The sequence below is a fragment of the Arachis stenosperma genome, chromosome 3 (assembly GCF_014773155.1).
Source record: "Arachis stenosperma cultivar V10309 chromosome 3, arast.V10309.gnm1.PFL2, whole genome shotgun sequence".
Lineage (NCBI taxonomy): Eukaryota > Viridiplantae > Streptophyta > Magnoliopsida > Fabales > Fabaceae > Arachis > Arachis stenosperma.
The window spans coordinates 146,779,030-146,798,187 of NC_080379.1; the positions used below are offsets into that span (position 1 = coordinate 146,779,030).

The 19,158-nt window shown below is 38.9% G+C and overlaps 1 non-coding gene across 1 annotated transcript; it reads left to right on the forward strand.

Moving 5' to 3' along the window:
• Window positions 1-8,466: 8,466 nt before the first annotated feature.
• On the forward strand, window positions 8,467-8,574 carry LOC130972697 (small nucleolar RNA R71). The gene has a single exon (XR_009083861.1). It is a non-coding gene; the product is annotated as a small nucleolar RNA R71 (small nucleolar RNA).
• The last annotated feature ends 10,584 nt before the right edge of the window (window positions 8,575-19,158 follow it).

The following is a 19,158-nucleotide window of genomic DNA, read 5'->3' on the forward strand; positions in this document are numbered from 1 at the left end:
CGTCCATAACTTCCTCTACAAAGTTCAAATTTCCACAAACTTCATACCGTTTTAAATATCTTGAAATTATCTTTAATTTGAATTAGGTTTCATTCAAATCCAAAATCCAAGACTCAAGTTATGGATCCCCGAAGTTCATTAAAAATCAAGTTTTACCCAAAAAGTTCAAAACCTCTATTTTCCAAATTCTCATTTTCAAACCAAAGTTTCTCAACCCAAATCAACCCATATTCTATACAATATCCTTCTATGCCCTTTTTACCCCTTTCTCAACCCCTAAATATTCAATTCTATCAATTTTAAAACAACAACTTCATAATTAAACATCATTTATGCATAATTCAACAATGTATCACTATCATCACTCATACAAGTATCATTCTCATAATTTTAATATCATCATACATCATCACACTTCTTATCATCAATACTTACCATCTCAATAATACATTCCCACACCTTCCAAATCCAATATACTCATTATTCAACAATTGCACATACATATATACCACTCTTCAAGTTCTCAATTTATCACCATCATTATTCACAATCACCCATAATCAATCATCATACATTTCAACCTTTCACTCAACAATTCTAACTACAAGTTTCTAATCCTCAATCATGCATATCATACAACTTAACCTAGGGCCATCTAGCCTAAATTTTCACAACACATTATATATTATATACGAGAAACCAAAACTATACCTTAGTCAATTTCTCCCTAATGCTAAAGCACCTCAATTAGCAAAGTCTTAACCTCCACCAGCAAGATCCTAGCAACCAAAGCACCACCCAAGCTTCCAAATTCCTCAAATTTGCCCCAAATCACATACATATACTACCTAGTTCATATGATCACATTTGTACACACAAACTCAATCCCTAACCACATATAATCAAGGAATTTTACTAGGTTTTGAGAGTTTTTACCTTCACCCACTAATCCTTGAGCAATACCCACAAGGAATCAAGGCTAGTAAACCCCTAAAACATGAAAATAATCAAGGAATTAAGTTCCTCAAACTCTAAACCCGAATTTAACACACCAGCAAAAATAGAGATAGGTAAACACGATATACTTACAGTTTTATTTGGATAGAATTGAAGAGCTCAAAGAGCCCAACGCGTGGCTACAAACGGCACGCAAAAGTTACCCCACTTTGAAAGTTAAGTTTTCATGAAACCCTCTTCCCCCTTTCCTCTTGTTTTAAACCAGCGTGTGTGCTTGAATGGAGAATAAAAGTGGCTGTGTTCTTCATTTAAGTGGGAATTGGGTTGAACCTTGGGCTCGGTTTGGGTTCGGTTCGCCCGATTTGGTCTGTTTGGCCCAATTTTGAGCCAAAACCTTTAAAATTAGTGTTAAAATTCGTATTTTAATTATTTCTACATTTTTAAACTAAAAATTTAATTTTCTAATTTCTTTAATTAATTATTAATTTATTATCTAGTTATTTATTAATTTTTCAGGTTTTACACAGGTCGCAACCCACTTAAGTGGGTTTGCGAACGTGGTGATAGAGCGGAGGATGGTTTAGCTTTTGTTTTGATTCCCTTTCGTTGTCCCTCACTTTTGTATATTTTGTTTCCTTAGAGGCTTATATTTCAAAACCTTTGAGAGATAAGACGTGGCTATTTTTAACTTAAAACTTTTATGTATCTTTTGTTTAACTAGCCAGCCTAAGCTCCGCGGGTTGTGACTAGTTCTCTTTTGGTTATATATATATAACTTGCTTATTGTTTATCTATTACCTTGTATCTTGGAGCTTTGCAAGGTGTTATGTATTTTGTTTATATCTCGTGCTTTTCGGGCTTTTGGTTACTGTGTGACCACTTCGTGCTTTTATTCGTCTTTGATTTTATATTCCTTTCATCGGGATTTTAGTTATAATATTACCTATATATATATGTATGGTTTGAGCTTTAGAACTGTCGTGACGCTTTGTCGTCTTTTACTTTACGACTAGAGGTAAGACTTAGGGAGATAGGGTGTTACAATGATGATAATGATGAATTGTGATTTATGAGATATGAATAAGGGTGTTAATGATATTGATGAATTATGATTGAAAGATCCTCATGGCATATGAATTTAAATTATTTGAGACACCGGATAAGATACAGTGGCATTGTCCACTTACTCCGGGTAGAAGTTGAGACACTGGGTAAGATGCAGTTGTGTTGTCCACTTGCTCCGGGTAAAGGTTCGAGACACCTGGTAAGATGAAAGAGTTGAGTTCTGTCACACTTGCTTGGATTGAAAATTGTAACACTGTCTGGGTAAGAGGCAAGGGTTGAGGTTGTCCCCCTTGTTCTGGGTTATGCAGGTAAGATACAAAGGTTGTGATTTGGTCCCACTTGCTCTATGTTGTGGTTTTTTTGTCCAGGATTTGCTACCAGACATGTTGGGTTTGGCTATATCACTAACAAATGATATCATCGGTCATAGGACAGACATGCATCATATGCACTTGTATGTTTTGTTTGAGTATGCATTTGTTTTTACTTGCCTATTTGCTTAACTATAATTAACTGGTACTTAATCTAATTGTTGTATCTGTTTCCATATCTGTGTTTTTCTTGTTTGTCTTGTATGGGTTTGTCGTTGAGAGATCCCTCTTGTTGCCGAAGATGATGCTGAGGGTTGTTCCACTTGGTGATTTGGAGGTTTGCAGAGAACGAAAAAGAAAAGTTAGATTAGAATCCATATATGGAGATTTAGTGTGAATTCTAGGTTTTGATATGGGTTGTTGGAGTTTTGGAATGTCTCTGGCTTCCTGAGACTTTATGTATTATCTATATGGGCACTTTTACCATACTGAGAACCCCCGATTCTCATTCCATACACATTCTGTTGTTTTTCAAATGCAGGACGTGAGGCACCTCACTAAGCATGCTGGAGACTCTTTGGCAAGCGAAAATCTACTTTTGGGGGACATTTATGTTTTGTATTTAGTATATATATATATATATATATATGTGTGTGTGTGTGTGTGTGTGTGTGTGTGTGTGTGTGTGTGTGTGTAGTTGGTGCACGAAATTGTGATCACTACAACTTCGCACAACTAACCAGCAAGTGCACTGGGTCGTCCAAGTAATACCTTACATGAGTAACGGTCGATCCCACGGAGATTGTTGGTATGAAGCAAGCTATGGTCACCTTGTAAATCTTAGTCAGGCAGACTCAAATGGGTATAGGTAATAAACGCATAAAGCATAAAGATAAAGATAGAGGTACTTATGTAATTCATTGGTAGGAACTTCAGATAAGCGTATGAAGATGCCTTCCCTTCCGTCTCTCTGCTTTCCTACTGTCTTCATCCAATCCTTCTTACTCCTTTCCATGGCAAGCTTGTGTAGGGTTTCACCGTTGTCAATGGCTACCTCCCATCCTCTCAGTGAAAGCGATTGCATATGCTCTGTCACAGCATAGCGGAATTCAGCTGTCGGTTCTCGGTCAGGCCGGAATAATATCCATCGATACTTTTGCGTCTGTCACTAACGCCCCGCCTGCTAGGAGTTTGAAGCACGTCACAGTCATTCAGTCATTGAATCCTACTTAGAATACCACAAACAAGGTTAGACCTTCCGGATTCTCTTGAATGCTGCCATCAGTTCTCGCCTATACCACGAAGATTCCGGTTAAAGAATCCAAGAGATATTCACTAGAGCCTTGGTTGCTTGTAGAACAAAAGTGGTTGTCAGTCACCTTGTTCATGAGTGAGAATGATGATGAGTGTCACGGATCATCATCTTCATCAAGTTGAAGAACAAGTGATATCTTGGACAAAGAACAAGCGGAATTGAATAGAAGAACAATAGTAATTGCATTAATACTCGAGGTACAGCAGAGCTCCACACCTTAATCTATGGTGTGTAGAAACTCCACCGTTGAAAATACATAAGAACAAAAGTGATCATTGGTTTCGGTCCCAGAGAGGGAACCAGAAGAACCAAGATGAAAATACAATAGTAAAAGGTCCTATTTATAGGAAACTAGTAGCCTAGGGTGTACAGAGATGAGTAAATGACATAAAAATCCACTTCCGGGCCCACTTGGTGTGTGCTTGGGCTGAGCAATGAAGCAATTTCGTGTAGAGACTCTTCTTGGAGTTAAACGCCAGCTTTTATGCCAGTTTGGGCGTTTAACTCCCATTTTGGTGCCAGTTCCGGCGTTTAACGCTGGGATTTCTGAGGGTGACTTTGAACGCCGGTTTGGGCCATCAAATCTTGGGCAAAGTATGGACTATCATATATTGCTGAAAAGCCCAGGATGTCTACTTTCCAACGCCGTTGAGAGCGCGCCAATTGGGCTTCTGTAGCTCCAGAAAATCCACTTCGAGTGCAGGGAGGTCAGAATCCAACAGCATCTGCAGTCCTTTTCAGTCTCTGAATCAGATTTTTGCTCAGATCCCTCAATTTCAGCCAGAAAATACCTGAAATCACAGAAAAATACACAAACTCATAGTAAAGTCTAGAAAAGTGAATTTTAATTAAAAACTAATAAAAATATACTAAAAACTAACTAAAACATACTAAAAACATACTAAAAACAATGCCAAAAAGCGTATAAATTATCCGCTCATCACAACACCAAACTTAAATTGTTGCTTGTCCCCAAGCAACTGAAAATCAAATAAGATAAAAAGAAGAGAATATACTATAGACTCCAAATTATCAATGAAACTTAGCTCCAAATTAGATGAGCGGGACTAGTAGCTTTTTGCCTCCGAACAGTTTTGGCATCTCACTTTATCCTTTGAAATTCAGAATGATTGGCTTCTTTAGGAACTCAGAATCCAGATAGTGTTATTGATTCTCCTAGTTAAGTATGATGATTCTTGAACACAGCTACTTATTGAGTCTTGGCCGTGGCCCAAAGCACTCTGTCTTCCAGTATTACCACCGGATACATACATGCCACAGACACATAATTGGGTGAACCTTTTCAGATTGTGACTCAGCTTTGCTAAAGTCCCCAATTAGAGGTGTCCAGGGTTCTTAAGCACACTCTTTTTGCCTTGGATCACAACTTTATTTCTTTCTTTTTCTTTTTTTTCTTTTTCTTTCTCCCCCTTTTTTTTCGTTTTTCTCCTTCTTTCTTCTTTTTTTTATTTTTATATTCACTGCTTTTTCTTGCTTCAAGAATCATTTTTATGATTTTTCAGATCCTCAGTAACATGTCTCCTTTTTCATCATTCTTTCAAGAGCCAACAATTTTAACATTCATGAACAACAAATTCAAAAGACATATGCACTGTTTAAGCATACATTCAGAAAACAAAAAGTATTGCCACCACATCAAACTAATTAAGCTAGTTTTAAAGATGAATTTGAAATCCTGTACTTCTTGTTCTTTTGTGATAAAAACAGTTTTCATTTAAGAGAGGTGATGGATTCATAGGACATTCATAACTTTAAGGCATAGACACTAAGACACTAATGATCATAAGACACAAACATGGACAAACATAAGCATAAAAATTTGAAAAACAGAAATTAAAGAACAAGGAGATTAAAGAACGGGTCCACCTTAGTGATGGCGGCTTGTTCTTCCTCTTGAAGGTCTTATGGAGTGCTTGAGCTCCTCAATGTCTCTTTCTTGTCTTTGTTGCTCCTCTCTCATGATTCTTTGATCTTCTCTAATTTCATGGAGGAAAATGGAGTGTTCTTGGTGCTCCACCCTTAGTTGTCCCATGTTGGAACTCAATTCTCCTAGGGAGGTGTTCAGTTGCTCCCAGTAGTTTTATGGAGGAAGGTGCATCCCTTGAGGTATCTCAGGGATTTCATGATGAGTGGGGTCTCTTGTTTGCTCCCCTCTTGAATCTCTCTTTCATTGAACGCCCTCTTCATAAATGTCTATGAGGACTTGGTCCAACCTTTGATCAAAGTTGACCCTTCTTCATGGCCACAACTTCATAGAAGTGGTCTTGATGCACCCTTGAGATGAATCTCTCCATCTCCCATGACTCGGAGGAGGAGGCTTTTGCCTTCCCTTTCCTCTTTCTAGAGGTTTCTCCGGCCTTGGATGCCATAAATGGTCATGGAAAAATGAAAAGCAACGCTTTTACCACACCAAACTTAAAAGGTTTGCTCGTCCTCGAGCAAAAGAAGAAAGAAGAGAGTAGAAGAAGAAGAAATGAGGAAGAAGGGAATGGCTTTTTGTTCGGCCATGTATGGGTGGGTTTGGGAGGGAAAGTGGTTTGAATTTGAAGGGTGAGGTAAGTGGGGTTTTATGAAGGATGGATGTGAGTGGTGAAGAGGTATTGAGGTGATTGGTGAATGGGTGAAGAAGAAGAGAGAGTGGTGGGGTTGGTGGGGGTCCTGTGGTGGGGTTGGTGGGGATCCTGTGGGGTCCACAGATCCTTAGGTGTCAAGGAAAAGTCATCCCTGCACCAAATGGCATTCAAAAACACGTTTTGAGCCAATTCTGGCGTTAAACGCCGGGCTGGTGCCCATTTCTGGCGTTTAACGCCAGGTTCTTGCCCTTTCCTGGCGTTTAACGCCAGTCTGGTGCCCCTTTCTGGCGTTAAACGCCCAGAATGGTGCCAGACTGGGCGTTAAATGCCCAACTGCTAGCCTCACTGGCGTTTAAACGCCAGTGAGTTCTTCCTCCAGGGTGTGCTGTTTTTCTTCCTGTTTTTCATTCTGTTTTTGCTTTTTCAATTGATTTTGTGACTTCTCATGATCATCAACCTACAAAAAACATAAAATAACAAAGGAAAATATATAAAATATAACATTGGGTTGCCTCCCAACAAGCGCTTCTTTAATGTCAGTAGCTTGACAGATGGCTCTCATGGAGCCTCACATTTTCTCAGAGCAATGTTGGAACCTCCCAACACCAAACTTAGAGTTTGAATGTGGGGGTTCAACACCAAACTTAGAGTTTGACTGTGGGGGCTCTGTTTGACTCTGATTTGAGAGAAGCTCTTCATGCTTCCTCTCCATGGTGACAGAGGGATATCCTTGAGCCTTAAACACAAAGGATTCTTCATTCACTTGAATGATCAGATTGCCTCTATCAACATCAATCACAGCCTTTGCTGTGGCTAGGAAGGGTCTGCCAAGGATGATGGTTTCATCCATGCACTTCCCAGTCTCTAGGACTATGAAATCAGTAGGGATGTAATGGTCTTCAACTTTTACCAGAACATCCTCTACAAGTCCATAAGCTTGTTTTCTTGAGTTGTCTGCCATCTCTAGTGAGATTTTTGCAGCTTGCACCTCAAAGATCCCTAGCTTCTCCATTACAGAGAGGGGCATGAGGTTTACACTTGACCCTAAGTCACACAAGGCCTTCTTGAAGGTCATGGTGCCTATGGTACAAGGTATTGAAAACTTCCCAGGATCTTGTCTCTTTTGAGGTAATTTCTGCCTAGACAAGTCATCCAGTTCTTTGGTGAGCAAAAGAGGTTCATTCTCCCAAGTCTCATTTCCAAATAACTTGTCATTTAGCTTCATGATTGCTCCAAGGTATTTAGCAACTTGCTCTTCAGTGACATACTCATCCTCTTTAGAGGAAGAATACTCATCAGAGCTCATGAAAGGCAGAAGTAAGTCCAATGGAATCTCTATGGTCTCATTTTGAGCCTTAGATTCCCATGGTTCCTCATTAGGGAACTCATTGGAGGTCAGTGCACGCCCATTGAGGTCTTCCTCAGTGGCGTTCACTTCCTCTTCTTCCTCCCAGAATTTGGCCATGTTGATGGCTTTGCACTCTCCTTTTGGATTTTCTTCTGTATTGCTTGGGAGAGTACTAGGAGGGAGTTCGGTGATTTTCTTGCTCAGCTGACCCACTTGTGCCTCCAAATTCCTAATGGAGGACCTTGTTTCAGTCATGAAACTTTGAGTGGTTTTGATTAGATCAGAGACCATGGTTGCTAAGTCAGAGGTATTCTGCTTAGAACTCTCTGTCTGTTGCTGAGAAGATGATGGAAAAGGCTTGCCATTGCTAAACCTATTTCTTCCACCATTATTGTTGTTGAAACCTTGTTGAGGTCTCTCTTGATTCTTCCATGAGAAATTTGGGTGATTTCTCCATGAAGAATTATAGGTGTTTCCATAGGGTTCTCCTAGGTAATTCACCTCTTCCATTGAAGGGTTCTCAGGATCATAGGCTTCTTCCTCAGATGAAGCATCCTTAGTACTGCTTGGTGCATTTTGCATTCCAGACAGACTTTGAGAGATCAAATTGACTTGTTGAGTCAATATTTTGTTCTGAGCCAGAATGGCATTCAGAGCATCAATCTCAAGAACTCCTTTCTTCTGATTAGTCCCATTGTTCACAGGATTCCTTTCAGAAGTGTACATGAATTGGTTATTTGCAACCATTTCAATTAGCTCTTGAGCTTCTGTACGCGTCTTCTTCAGATGAAGAGATCCTCCAGCAGAGCTATCCAAAGACATCTTGGATAGTTCAGAGAGACCATCATAGAAAATACCTATGATGCTCCATTCAGAAAGCATGTCAGAAGGACATTTTCTGATCAATTGTTTGTATCTTTCCCAAGCTTCATAGAGGGATTCTCCATCCTTCTGTCTGAAGGTTTGGACTTCCACTCTAAGCTTACTCAATTTTTGAGGTGGAAAGAACTTTGCCAAGAAGGCATTGACTAGCTTTTCCCAAGAGTCTAGGCTTTCTTTAGGTTGAGAATCCAACCATGTTCTAGCTCTGTCTCTTACAGCAAAAGGGAATAGCATCAGTCTGTAGACCTCAGGGTCAACCCCATTAGTCTTGACTGTGTCACAGATTTGCAAGAATTCAGCTAAGAACTGATGAGGATCTTCCAATGGAAGTCCATGGAACTTGCAATTCTGTTGCATTAGAGAAACTAATTGAGGCTTAAGCTCAAAGTTGTTTGCTCCAATGGTAGGGATAGAGATGCTTCTCCCATAGAAGTCGGGAGTAGGTGCAGTAAAGTCACCCAGCACCTTCCTTGCATTGTTGGCATTGTTGTTGTTTTCGGCTGCCATGTGTTCTTCTTCTTTGAAGAATTCGGTCAGGTCCTCTAAAGAGAGTTGTGCTTCGGCTTCTCTTAGCTTTCTCTTCAAGGTCCTTTCAGGTTCAGGGTCCGCTTCAACAAGAATGCCTTTGTCTCTGCTCCTGCTCATATGAAAGAGAAGAGAACAAGAAGATGTGGAATCCTCTATGTCACAGTATAGAGATTCCTTGAGGTGTCAGAGGAAAAGAAAAATGGAAGACAGAGGTAGAAAATTCGAACTTATCAAAGAAGATGGAGTTCGAATTTTGCATTAAGGAATAGTGTTAGTCCATAAATAGAAGGATGTGAGAAGAAGGGAAGTAATTTTCGAAAATTAAGTAAAAGATTTTGAAAACATTTTGAAAAACACTTAATTGATTTTCGAAAATAAGAGTGGAAAAGAAATCAAGTGATTTTTTGAAAAAGATTTTGAAATTAGAAATAAAAAAGATTTGATTGAAAACTATTTTGAAAAAGATGTGATTAAAAAGATTTGATTGAAAAGTTATGGTTTTAAAAAGATATGATTAATATGATTTGAAAACAATTTTAAAAAGATTTGATTTTTTAAAAATTAATGACTTGCCTAACAAGAAAAGATATGATTCAAACATTAAACCTTTCTCAACAGAAAAGGCAACATACTTAAAATGTTCAATCAAATCATTAATTGTTAGTAAGTATCTTTGAAAAAGGAAAGAAATTGATTTTGAAAACATTTGATTGAAAAGATATGATTTGAAAAAGATTTGATTTTGAAAAACTTTGAAAACTTGAAAAAAAATTGATTTGAAAACAAAATCTTCCCTCTTGTGCCATCCTGGCGTTAAACGCCTAGAATGGTGCACATTCTGGCGTTTAACGCCCAAACTACTACCCTTTTGGGCGTTAAACGCCCAGCCAGGCACCCTGGCTGGTGTTTAAACGCCAGTCTGTCTTCTTCACTGGGCATTTTCGAATGCCCAGCTTTTTCTGTGTGATTCCTCTGCAGTATGTTCTGAATCTTCAATTCTCTGTATTATTGACTTGAAAAGACACAAATTAAAAATGTTTTTGGATTTTTAATAATAAGGAATAATCAAAATGCAACTAAAATCAAATAATAATGCATGCAAGACACCAAACTTAGTAGTTTGTATACCATTGACACTAACAAAATGAGAATGCATATAACAAAACACTCAAGTCAATAGAATTCAAAGATCAAAACAAGGAAATCATCAAGAACAACTTGAAGATCAATGAGGACACATGCATGAATGCAATAAGAACAGAAACATGCAATTGATACTAAACTTAAGATGATACTCTAGACTCAAACAAGACATATTTTTGGATTTTATGATTTTGTAAATTTTTTTTGTGCTTTTTCGAAAATTAAGTGAAAAGGAAAATAAAGGTATCAAAATTCTTAATAAGAATTCCAGGAATCATGCAATGTTAGTCTAAAGCTTTAGTCTAAAGAAATTAGACATGGCCGGCCAAGCTTCAGCAGGACATTGCATTCAAGAGCTAAATTGATGAGAATCAATCAGCCTTGGTGATGATAAGAACATCACCTTGAAACACTAGAATTCATTCTTAAGAACTCTGAAGAAAAATACCTAATCTAAGCAACAAGATGAACCGTCAGTTGTCCATACACAAACAATCCCCGGCAACGGCGCCAAAAACTTGGTGCACGAAATTGTGATCACTACAACTTCGCACAACTAACCAGCAAGTGCACTGGGTCGTCCAAGTAATACCTTACATGAGTAAGGGTCGATCCCACGGAGATTGTTGGTATGAAGCAAGCTATGGTCACCTTGTAAATCTTAGTCAGGCAGACTCAAATGGGTATAGGTAATAAACGCATAAAGCATAAAGATAAAGATAGAGGTACTTATGTAATTCATTGGTAGGAACTTCAGATAAGCATATGAAGATGCCTTCCCTTCCGTCTCTCTGCTTTCCTACTGTCTTCATCCAATCCTTCTTACTCCTTTCCATGGCAAGCTTGTGTAGGGTTTCACCGTTGTCAATGGCTACCTCCCATCCTCTCAGTGAAAGCGATTGCATATGCTCTGTCACAGCATAGCGGAATTCAGCTGTCGGTTCTCGGTCAGGCCGGAATAATATCCATCGATACTTTTGCGTCTGTCACTAACGCCCCGCCTGCTAGGAGTTTGAAGCACGTCACAGTCATTCAGTCATTGAATCCTACTCAGAATACCACAGACAAGGTTAGACCTTCCGGATTCTCTTGAATGCTGCCATCAGTTCTCGCCTATACCACGAAGATTCCGGTTAAAGAATCCAAGAGATATTCACTAGAGCCTTGGTTGCTTGTAGAACAAAAGTGGTTGTCAGTCACCTTGTTCATGAGTGAGAATGATGATGAGTGTCACAGATCATCATCTTCATCAAGTTGAAGAACAAGTGATATCTTGGACAAAGAACAAGCGGAATTGAATAGAAGAACAATAGTAATTGCATTAATACTCGAGGTACAGCAGAGCTCCACACCTTAATCTATGGTGTGTAGAAACTCCACCGTTGAAAATACATAAGAACAAAAGTGATCATTGGTTTCGGCCCCAGAGAGGGAACCAGAAGAACCAAGATGAAAATACAATAGTAAAAGGTCCTATTTATAGGAAACTAGTAGCCTAGGGTGTACAGAGATGAGTAAATGACATAAAAATCCACTTCCGGGCCCACTTGGTGTGTGCTTAGGCTGAGCAATGAAGCAATTTCGTGTAGAGACTCTTCTTGGAGTTAAACGCCAGCTTTTATGCCAGTTTGGGCGTTTAACTCCCATTTTGGTGCCAGTTCCGGCGTTTAACGCTGGGATTTCTGAGGGTGACTTTGAACGCCGGTTTGGGCCATCAAATCTTGGGCAAAGTATGGACTATCATATATTGCTGGAAAGCCCAGGATGTCTACTTTCCAACGCCGTTGAGAGAGCGCCAATTGGGCTTCTGTAGCTCCAGAAAATCCACTTTGAGTGCAGGGAGGTCAGAATCCAACAGCATCTGCAGTCCTTTTCAGTCTCTGAATCAGATTTTTGCTCAGATCCCTCAATTTCAGCCAGAAAATACCTGAAATCACAGAAAAATACACAAACTCATAGTAAAGTCCAGAAAAGTGAATTTTAATTAAAAACTAATAAAAATATACTAAAAACTAACTAAAACATACTAAAAACAATGCCAAAAAGCGTATAAATTATCCGCTCATCAGTAGTACTCTCCACTTTTATATACAAGACTTGTATTGTCCTTCTTAGAGGTTGATTTCGAAGAAACATGATTTATATTTTGGATATATATATATATATATATATATATATATATATATATATATATATTCTAGCTGGCCTTTGCTTCGCAGGTTGAGTAGAATTTGTTATACAATCTTGTTGGAACTCTTTATCTATTATTGTCTCTTCTGCTTTCCATTATTCTGCTTTATATTCTTCAGGTTTCGAGTGCGACGCGATATTCTAAATTTGTTTTGTTTATCCTTGCTCAAGGCTCCTATTTAAAACTATTCTTCATATATACATAAGTGCGTATTTTGTTTCTTAGGGGTCGTAATACTTCACCACCTTTGATTACAAACTTAAGCGTAAAGCTCTGTGTGGTAAGGTATTACATAGTCCATAATTTGGCCAAGAGAGCTTTTATACCTCTAACCAAGGAGGTGCACGTCAGGTGTTCGATCGAATGCCGCTGCATAAATTGAAAGGTGCAAAGTGAATCAATCTCCACTTCTACCTTCTCCAACCCTAGATCATTTGCTACCTTCAAAACCACATACAAAGCCTAAAGTTTAGCCATAATTATTGAGCAATCCCTCAATTTCACCATAAAACCTGCTAGAAGTCTCCCCTGCTAGTTGTAAAGAAGGCCACCATAGCTAGCTAAATTGTATACTTAGAGCACAGAGCCATCTACATTCAATTTGACCCAATCCTCTTTGGGGGAGCTCTAGCCAACTAACTCTTCCTTTCTTCTACTCATTAGCATTTTGCTCATTTTATCATGATGAGAATATAATCATAATTATTTACCAGGTTAGTAATTTGATGAGCCAAACCCAAATTTGTAATATTATTCTGCTTGAAGATGAGCTCATTCCTGTTTTTCCATTACAGGTTGTCACAAAGATGATGGACCAACTGGTCCTTTTAGTTTACGGGGACTCTAAAAATTTTTTTCTAACTAGTTTCTAGGACTTTGTTGGAAGAAACAAGTTTGGGAGTTTCTATCCACCAAGCTTTTCCATACCATGCTGATGTAACGACAATCACCCATGACATGGAGCAAGATTTCAGTGTTGTTTGGCATCTAGTGCATGAGGAATTTGTTGTGAGGTTTTCCTGAGCTCTATTTTCATTAGTGAGGAGGGCATTATGCGATATTAGCCAGGTAAATGCTCTCAGTCTTTAAGGATCTTAGCTTCCAAATTTTGTTATACAGAAAATTCTCTACAACATATGGTTGATAACTAGCTTCATAGGCTAATTTAATTGTAAACTCTCCTGACTGAAATGGAAACCAACAAAACCGTATCCTCCCCCAACTCAGTTTGAGGTGCCTTAATCGTTCTTATAGTATCAATAACCTCTTTTAGAAACAGATGATTCAAGATACCCCATTTCCAACTTCCATCTAGGTTGGCAAAGTCTGCCACTTTTTTATCCTCAATGACTTAAGAAAACTTATCCATAGTAACATCTCTGAGTTTAGGGATACCTGGGACATAATGATCATTCAAAAATTTGTGTTCCTACCATTCCCAAGCCTCTAAATGAGATTAGCGTTAAAGAAATTCCATACTTTATTGATACCCTACCAGGCATTAGAGTTGCTTTCTTTGTTGCTTACCTTAGGAATGATCCCATCCTCGCAACCGTACTTACTCCTCATAATTCTGACCCACAATACATTCCTATTATTGATGAGTTCCCATGCTAGTTTCATTAGGAATATCTTGTTATTTTTCTGAGCTTTTCTAAAACCAAGGCCTTCCTCCTACTTGGGTTCGCAAACTTTGTCCTAGCTCATAAGGTGGATTTTCTTATTATTACTGTCTGAAATCCAGATAAAATTCTTATACATTTTGTCAATCTTCTCATAAATTGCCACCAGGATCTTCATGGTCTAAATAATATGGCTAGGAATTGTTGAAAGTATCCGAGTCAGCTAGGGTGTATCTGCCCGCTAGAGAGAGATTTCTATTATTCCAACAGTTTAATATCTATTGCATCCTATCCAAAATAAATTGAAAATGATGTTGGTTACACCGTTCTTAGATTAGTGGCACCCCTAGATATTTTTCTAAGTTGTTGGTTAAGAAAATTCCTAGGTTGTTGTTTAGTTTCGTCTTGATAGAGTGGTGCATGTTGCTAGGAAAATCGACTCATGATTTACTAAGGTTGATACTCTGTCCTGAGTTGCTGCAGAATATTTTCAAGGCTTCTTTAATAATGTTGACATGATTATTATTTGCCTTGGCAAAGAGAATGAGATCATCTGTAAAACAAAAGTGAGATAATTTAGAACCATTCCTAGATAGACATATAGGTTCCCATTTCTTATCATTAATAAGCTTGTTAATAAGTAGGGAGAGCCTTTCAATAACTAAAACAAAGAGATATGGGAAAAATAGGTCTCTCTGGTGAATGCTTCTAGACGGGGTGAAGGCTTCAAATGGAGATCCATTCCAAAAAATTCTGGTAAACGAAGTAGCTACACACATTTCAATGTGATTAATGATTCTGGTAGGGATTTTGGCATCCCTGAGAGACTCTAGGATAAAGTTCCAGTCCAACTTATCGTAAGCCTTCTCTAGGTCCATTTTTATAGCCATGAATCCTTTTTTATGTTTCTTATTCCTCATAGTATGAACCACCTCCAACGTAATGAGAATATTACCCGAGTTTTTAATTCTAAGAATAAAACTGGATTAGGTGTCAGTTGATGAGGCAAAATTGATATATTTGTATATTGACAAGTGTACCAAATTGTTCTAAGTAATACCACGGTGAGTGGATATTGTTAATTAATGGATTAAGGCAAGTAACGTCTAATTGAATCTCTAATTAGATCAATCAAATCTTAGCAAGAGAAATTTAGATCGTAAAGTGGAAGCAAGAACAGTTAAGAGAGAATTAGTTTTGGATTAATTATGGACGAGAGGAGGCTTAGAGATTTTGGAAAGTAATCAAGAATAAGGACGTTAAAGGCTTTAGAGATATTAAATTCTTAGAAAAAGCAATGCTTGTATTCCTATTTTGACTCATGCAAAAATCTTTTCACAGCAAATTATTTATAATTATTCTAATTCTTTGGCAATCTAATCTCTTTTAACTTAATTAGTCACTAATTCATTGATCAACTAATTAAAAGAAGAGGTTAAGGACAATTTCAATTTAAAGCCACACAATATTAAAAAAATATCCCTAGCTGAATTAAATGTCATGTATTCAAAAACTAGTTCTAAATAATTGAAGATTATGAGATGAGTTTCAAGCTAATTCTGATATTAAATTTTCTAAAGTAATAATAGAATTCGAAACAGAATTAGAATATTTTTTAATACTTCTAACCATTAATGATGAAGAATAAAACTCAATCTTGAAAAAGTAGAAAAGCATGAATCAAAATAAAGAAAACACTTGCATTACTAATGCATCAAATAAAACAAAGCTCCTAACCTATAACAGTGGAGGTTTAGTTATTCATGGTAGAAAAGAAAATAACATAAAACTAATGAGGTGTTGGATGGCTCCAGTCGTGATTCGATCCCTTAGATGTAAATCTTGTTCACTTATTTATAATCTAACTTCTTAACTAATTGAAATTCAAAAACTAATGTTATCTTCCAAAGAGAAAGATAACAACTTTATTCAAATTCAAATCTAATCTAGTCTAAATCCTAACAACCAAATCCTATCTTTTTAGAAGAAGTTGTTGCTAACTAATATTTTAAATCTTGAATCTTTTGAGTTGAATTGAAGATTGCTGGGAGTTGAATTGGTACTTGACGATGGGCTTCCTTGGTTGGCACTAGGCGTTGAAGCACTTTGGATCATTGGGAGTGAAAATTACACTTGGAGCCGAGCTCCGGATTTCGGAGTTGGGCACCTAGTACTTAAGATTTTGGTGGAGTTGGGCACCAGCTATGGGAGTTGGGTGCCAGCCTACTTCTGCTTCCTCCCAGGCAAGAAGGCGTTGGGCTTGAGGATAGAGGAGTTGGGCACCTAAATTGGGCACTGGGCAGCACTTCCTTGGAGTTGAGCTTTGAGGTTGGGCACCTAGCTTGGAACATGTGTGCTTGGTGGCAGTCCTTGGAGCTGGGCTTGAGATTTTGGGCACTCAACTTGGAGTTTGGGCTCTGGGCTTGGTCTCCTTAAACCTGGCGCCAACTTCTCTTGAAGTACACTTGTGTTTTCTTCTAAATTTTATCCTGATTTGCTTACTTATATCCTGAAAATACAATCATTCTAACACAACTCCAAATATATTATTAGTTATCAAAAATTCACTAAAAATACAAGAATTTTGATTTAAATCTAAGAAAACTAATAAAAAAACCTAAAAACAACTAAAGATGCCTAGGCATCATCAGCTATAATTTTAGACATTATAGGTTTCATTCTAATAGCCAGAATTTTGGTGATGATCTTGTAACAAAAATTACAAAGGCTGGTGGGTCTAAAATGAGAAAAGTTTTTAGGGGTATTGTTCATACCCTGGGTCGAGCTGTTCGACCCGGGATGTTCAACAGACAAAGCGACCGACCTCTTCAGATCAGGACAACCCGACCTCTTTTCAAAGAGCTCGGCCAAGTCATCAGAAAAGCCCAAAGAAGGGCCCAAATAGAGGAACACGCCCCAAATCCTAAGGCAGCCCAAGCCTACAGAGGGAAGGGCGGTTCCCATAAAAGATAAGCTGACCTCACCTAGAAGATAAGATAAGATAAGATAACTAACTTATCTTATCTAAAAAGGTCACTCCACACCATTATAAATACACTGGAGCACCCAGGTATAACTCATACTCTGATTCTACTCAATACCTGCTTAATACCCTTGCTAACTCAAGCATCGGAGTCCCTTACAGGTACCCCCCACCCTCCGGGGACGAAGGATCAGCAGCACTTTCAGTGCTACAAGTCGGACACACTAGCTCCGGCGACTATATACCCGCCAGACACATCGGCTTTGACCAACGCAGAGGATCTCGACCGTGATCGACCTATAGTTTCAGGTAACCCTCGGAACATTGGCGCCATTGCCGGGGAACCTGGAAGTCATCCCAACACCATGGCGGACAACCATGACAACGACCACGACTCAGGTTTGGAAGATAGAACGCACACAAGAACACGGATGTTGTATTTAAAAATACTCTGGAATCCAATGGAGACAAAAATTCATCCAGGGGCGATAGAAGCACTTTAAAATCTATTGGAGCAACTTGAGAAAGAAGCTCAACATTAACGTGAAAAAGAAGAAGATCTACGTCGGGAGATAAGGCGGCGCCGAGAATTAGAAGATAAGCTTATGAAACTCGAAGCCGATCTCAAAACTAAAGCTACTCGACCCTCCACAGAGGATAGTTCTCAGAAAGATCAAGATCCATTCACCAGGGAAATTATGAAGACCAAAATCCCAAAAGATTTCAAACTTCCGGATATGACTCTATATGACGGCACCTCAGACCCCAATCACCATCTCAGCAACTTCAGAAGTAGAATGTACCTCACTGATGCCTCAGATGCAGTTCGTTGCAAAGCCTTTCCAACAACTCTTACCAAGACAGCCATTAGATGGTTCGACAACCTACCCCCAAAATCCATCTCGAGTTTCGACGACCTGGCCAAAAAGTTCTTGGCCCGATTTTTCATACAAAAGGACAAAGCCAAACACGCACCCAGCCTACTAGGGATCAAGCAAGGAGATCGGGAGAGTCTTCGTAACTACATGGAAAGATTCAACAAAACATGCATGGACATACAAAGTCTACCAACAGAAGCTGCCATCATGGGCCTCATAAATGGCCTTCGCGAAGGACCATTTAGCCAATCTATATCAAAGAGGTATCCGACGTCCCTAGACGAAGTACAAGAACGGGCGCAGAAGTACATCAACATGGAGGAAAATTCTTGACTTAGCGAAGCCTCGAGGTTCGGTCCTTCCTACCGAGATAAAGAATCCAAGAAAAAAGAAGACCGCTTCGGAGAGAAAATTAAAAAATATCATAACTACACCCCTCTTAGGGTATCCTTGGTAGATATTTACAAAGAAGTCTGTCATATGGAAAAAATACCCCCAGCTCGGCCACTTAAGGGCAAAAGGGGAGGAGGAAACCGGAACGAATACTGTGAGTATCATCGAGTCCGAGGACATTCCACCAACGAATACTTTAACTTGAAAAATGTCATAGAGAAATTAGTTAGGGAAGGAAAATTAGATCGGTTCCTGGCCAATCGGGATGAAGAACCAAGAAAAAGAAGAAGGGATGAAGATGTCGGACGATCTGAATGATCACCCCGCACACCGGAAAGACATGTCCACGTGATACACGGCGGATTTGCTGGAGGAGGAATCTCCAAATCACCCCGCAAGCGACACCTCAAAGAAGTATACCATGTCGAAGTCAAGAAAGAAGTGCCAGACATCCCAGTAATCACGTTTACCAAAGAAGATGCATCCGGAATCATCTCAGGACACGACGACCCCATGGTCATCACAATCATATTGGCAAACGCCAACCTCCACCGTACATTAATTGATCAAGGAAGCTCCGCCGATATTCTATTCAAAACTGCCTTCGACAAGCTCGGCTTAGAAGAAAAAGAGCTAAAAGCATACCCAAACAGCCTGTTCGGACTTGTGGACACCCCAGTACAGCCACTAGGATACGTTTCGTTACACACAACCTTTGGAAAAGGGAACCAATCCAGAACATTTAAGATAGACTATATCGTGGTCGACGTAAGCTCAGCCTATAATGCCTTAATAGGTCGGACGACGTTAAATCAACTCGGAGCAATAGTTTCAATCCCACATCTATGTATGAAATTCCCAACTACAGAAGGGATAGCTACAGTAAAAGCAGATCAAAAGATGGCGCGTCGCTGTTATAACGAAAGTCTAAATCTCTGAGGCAAAGGA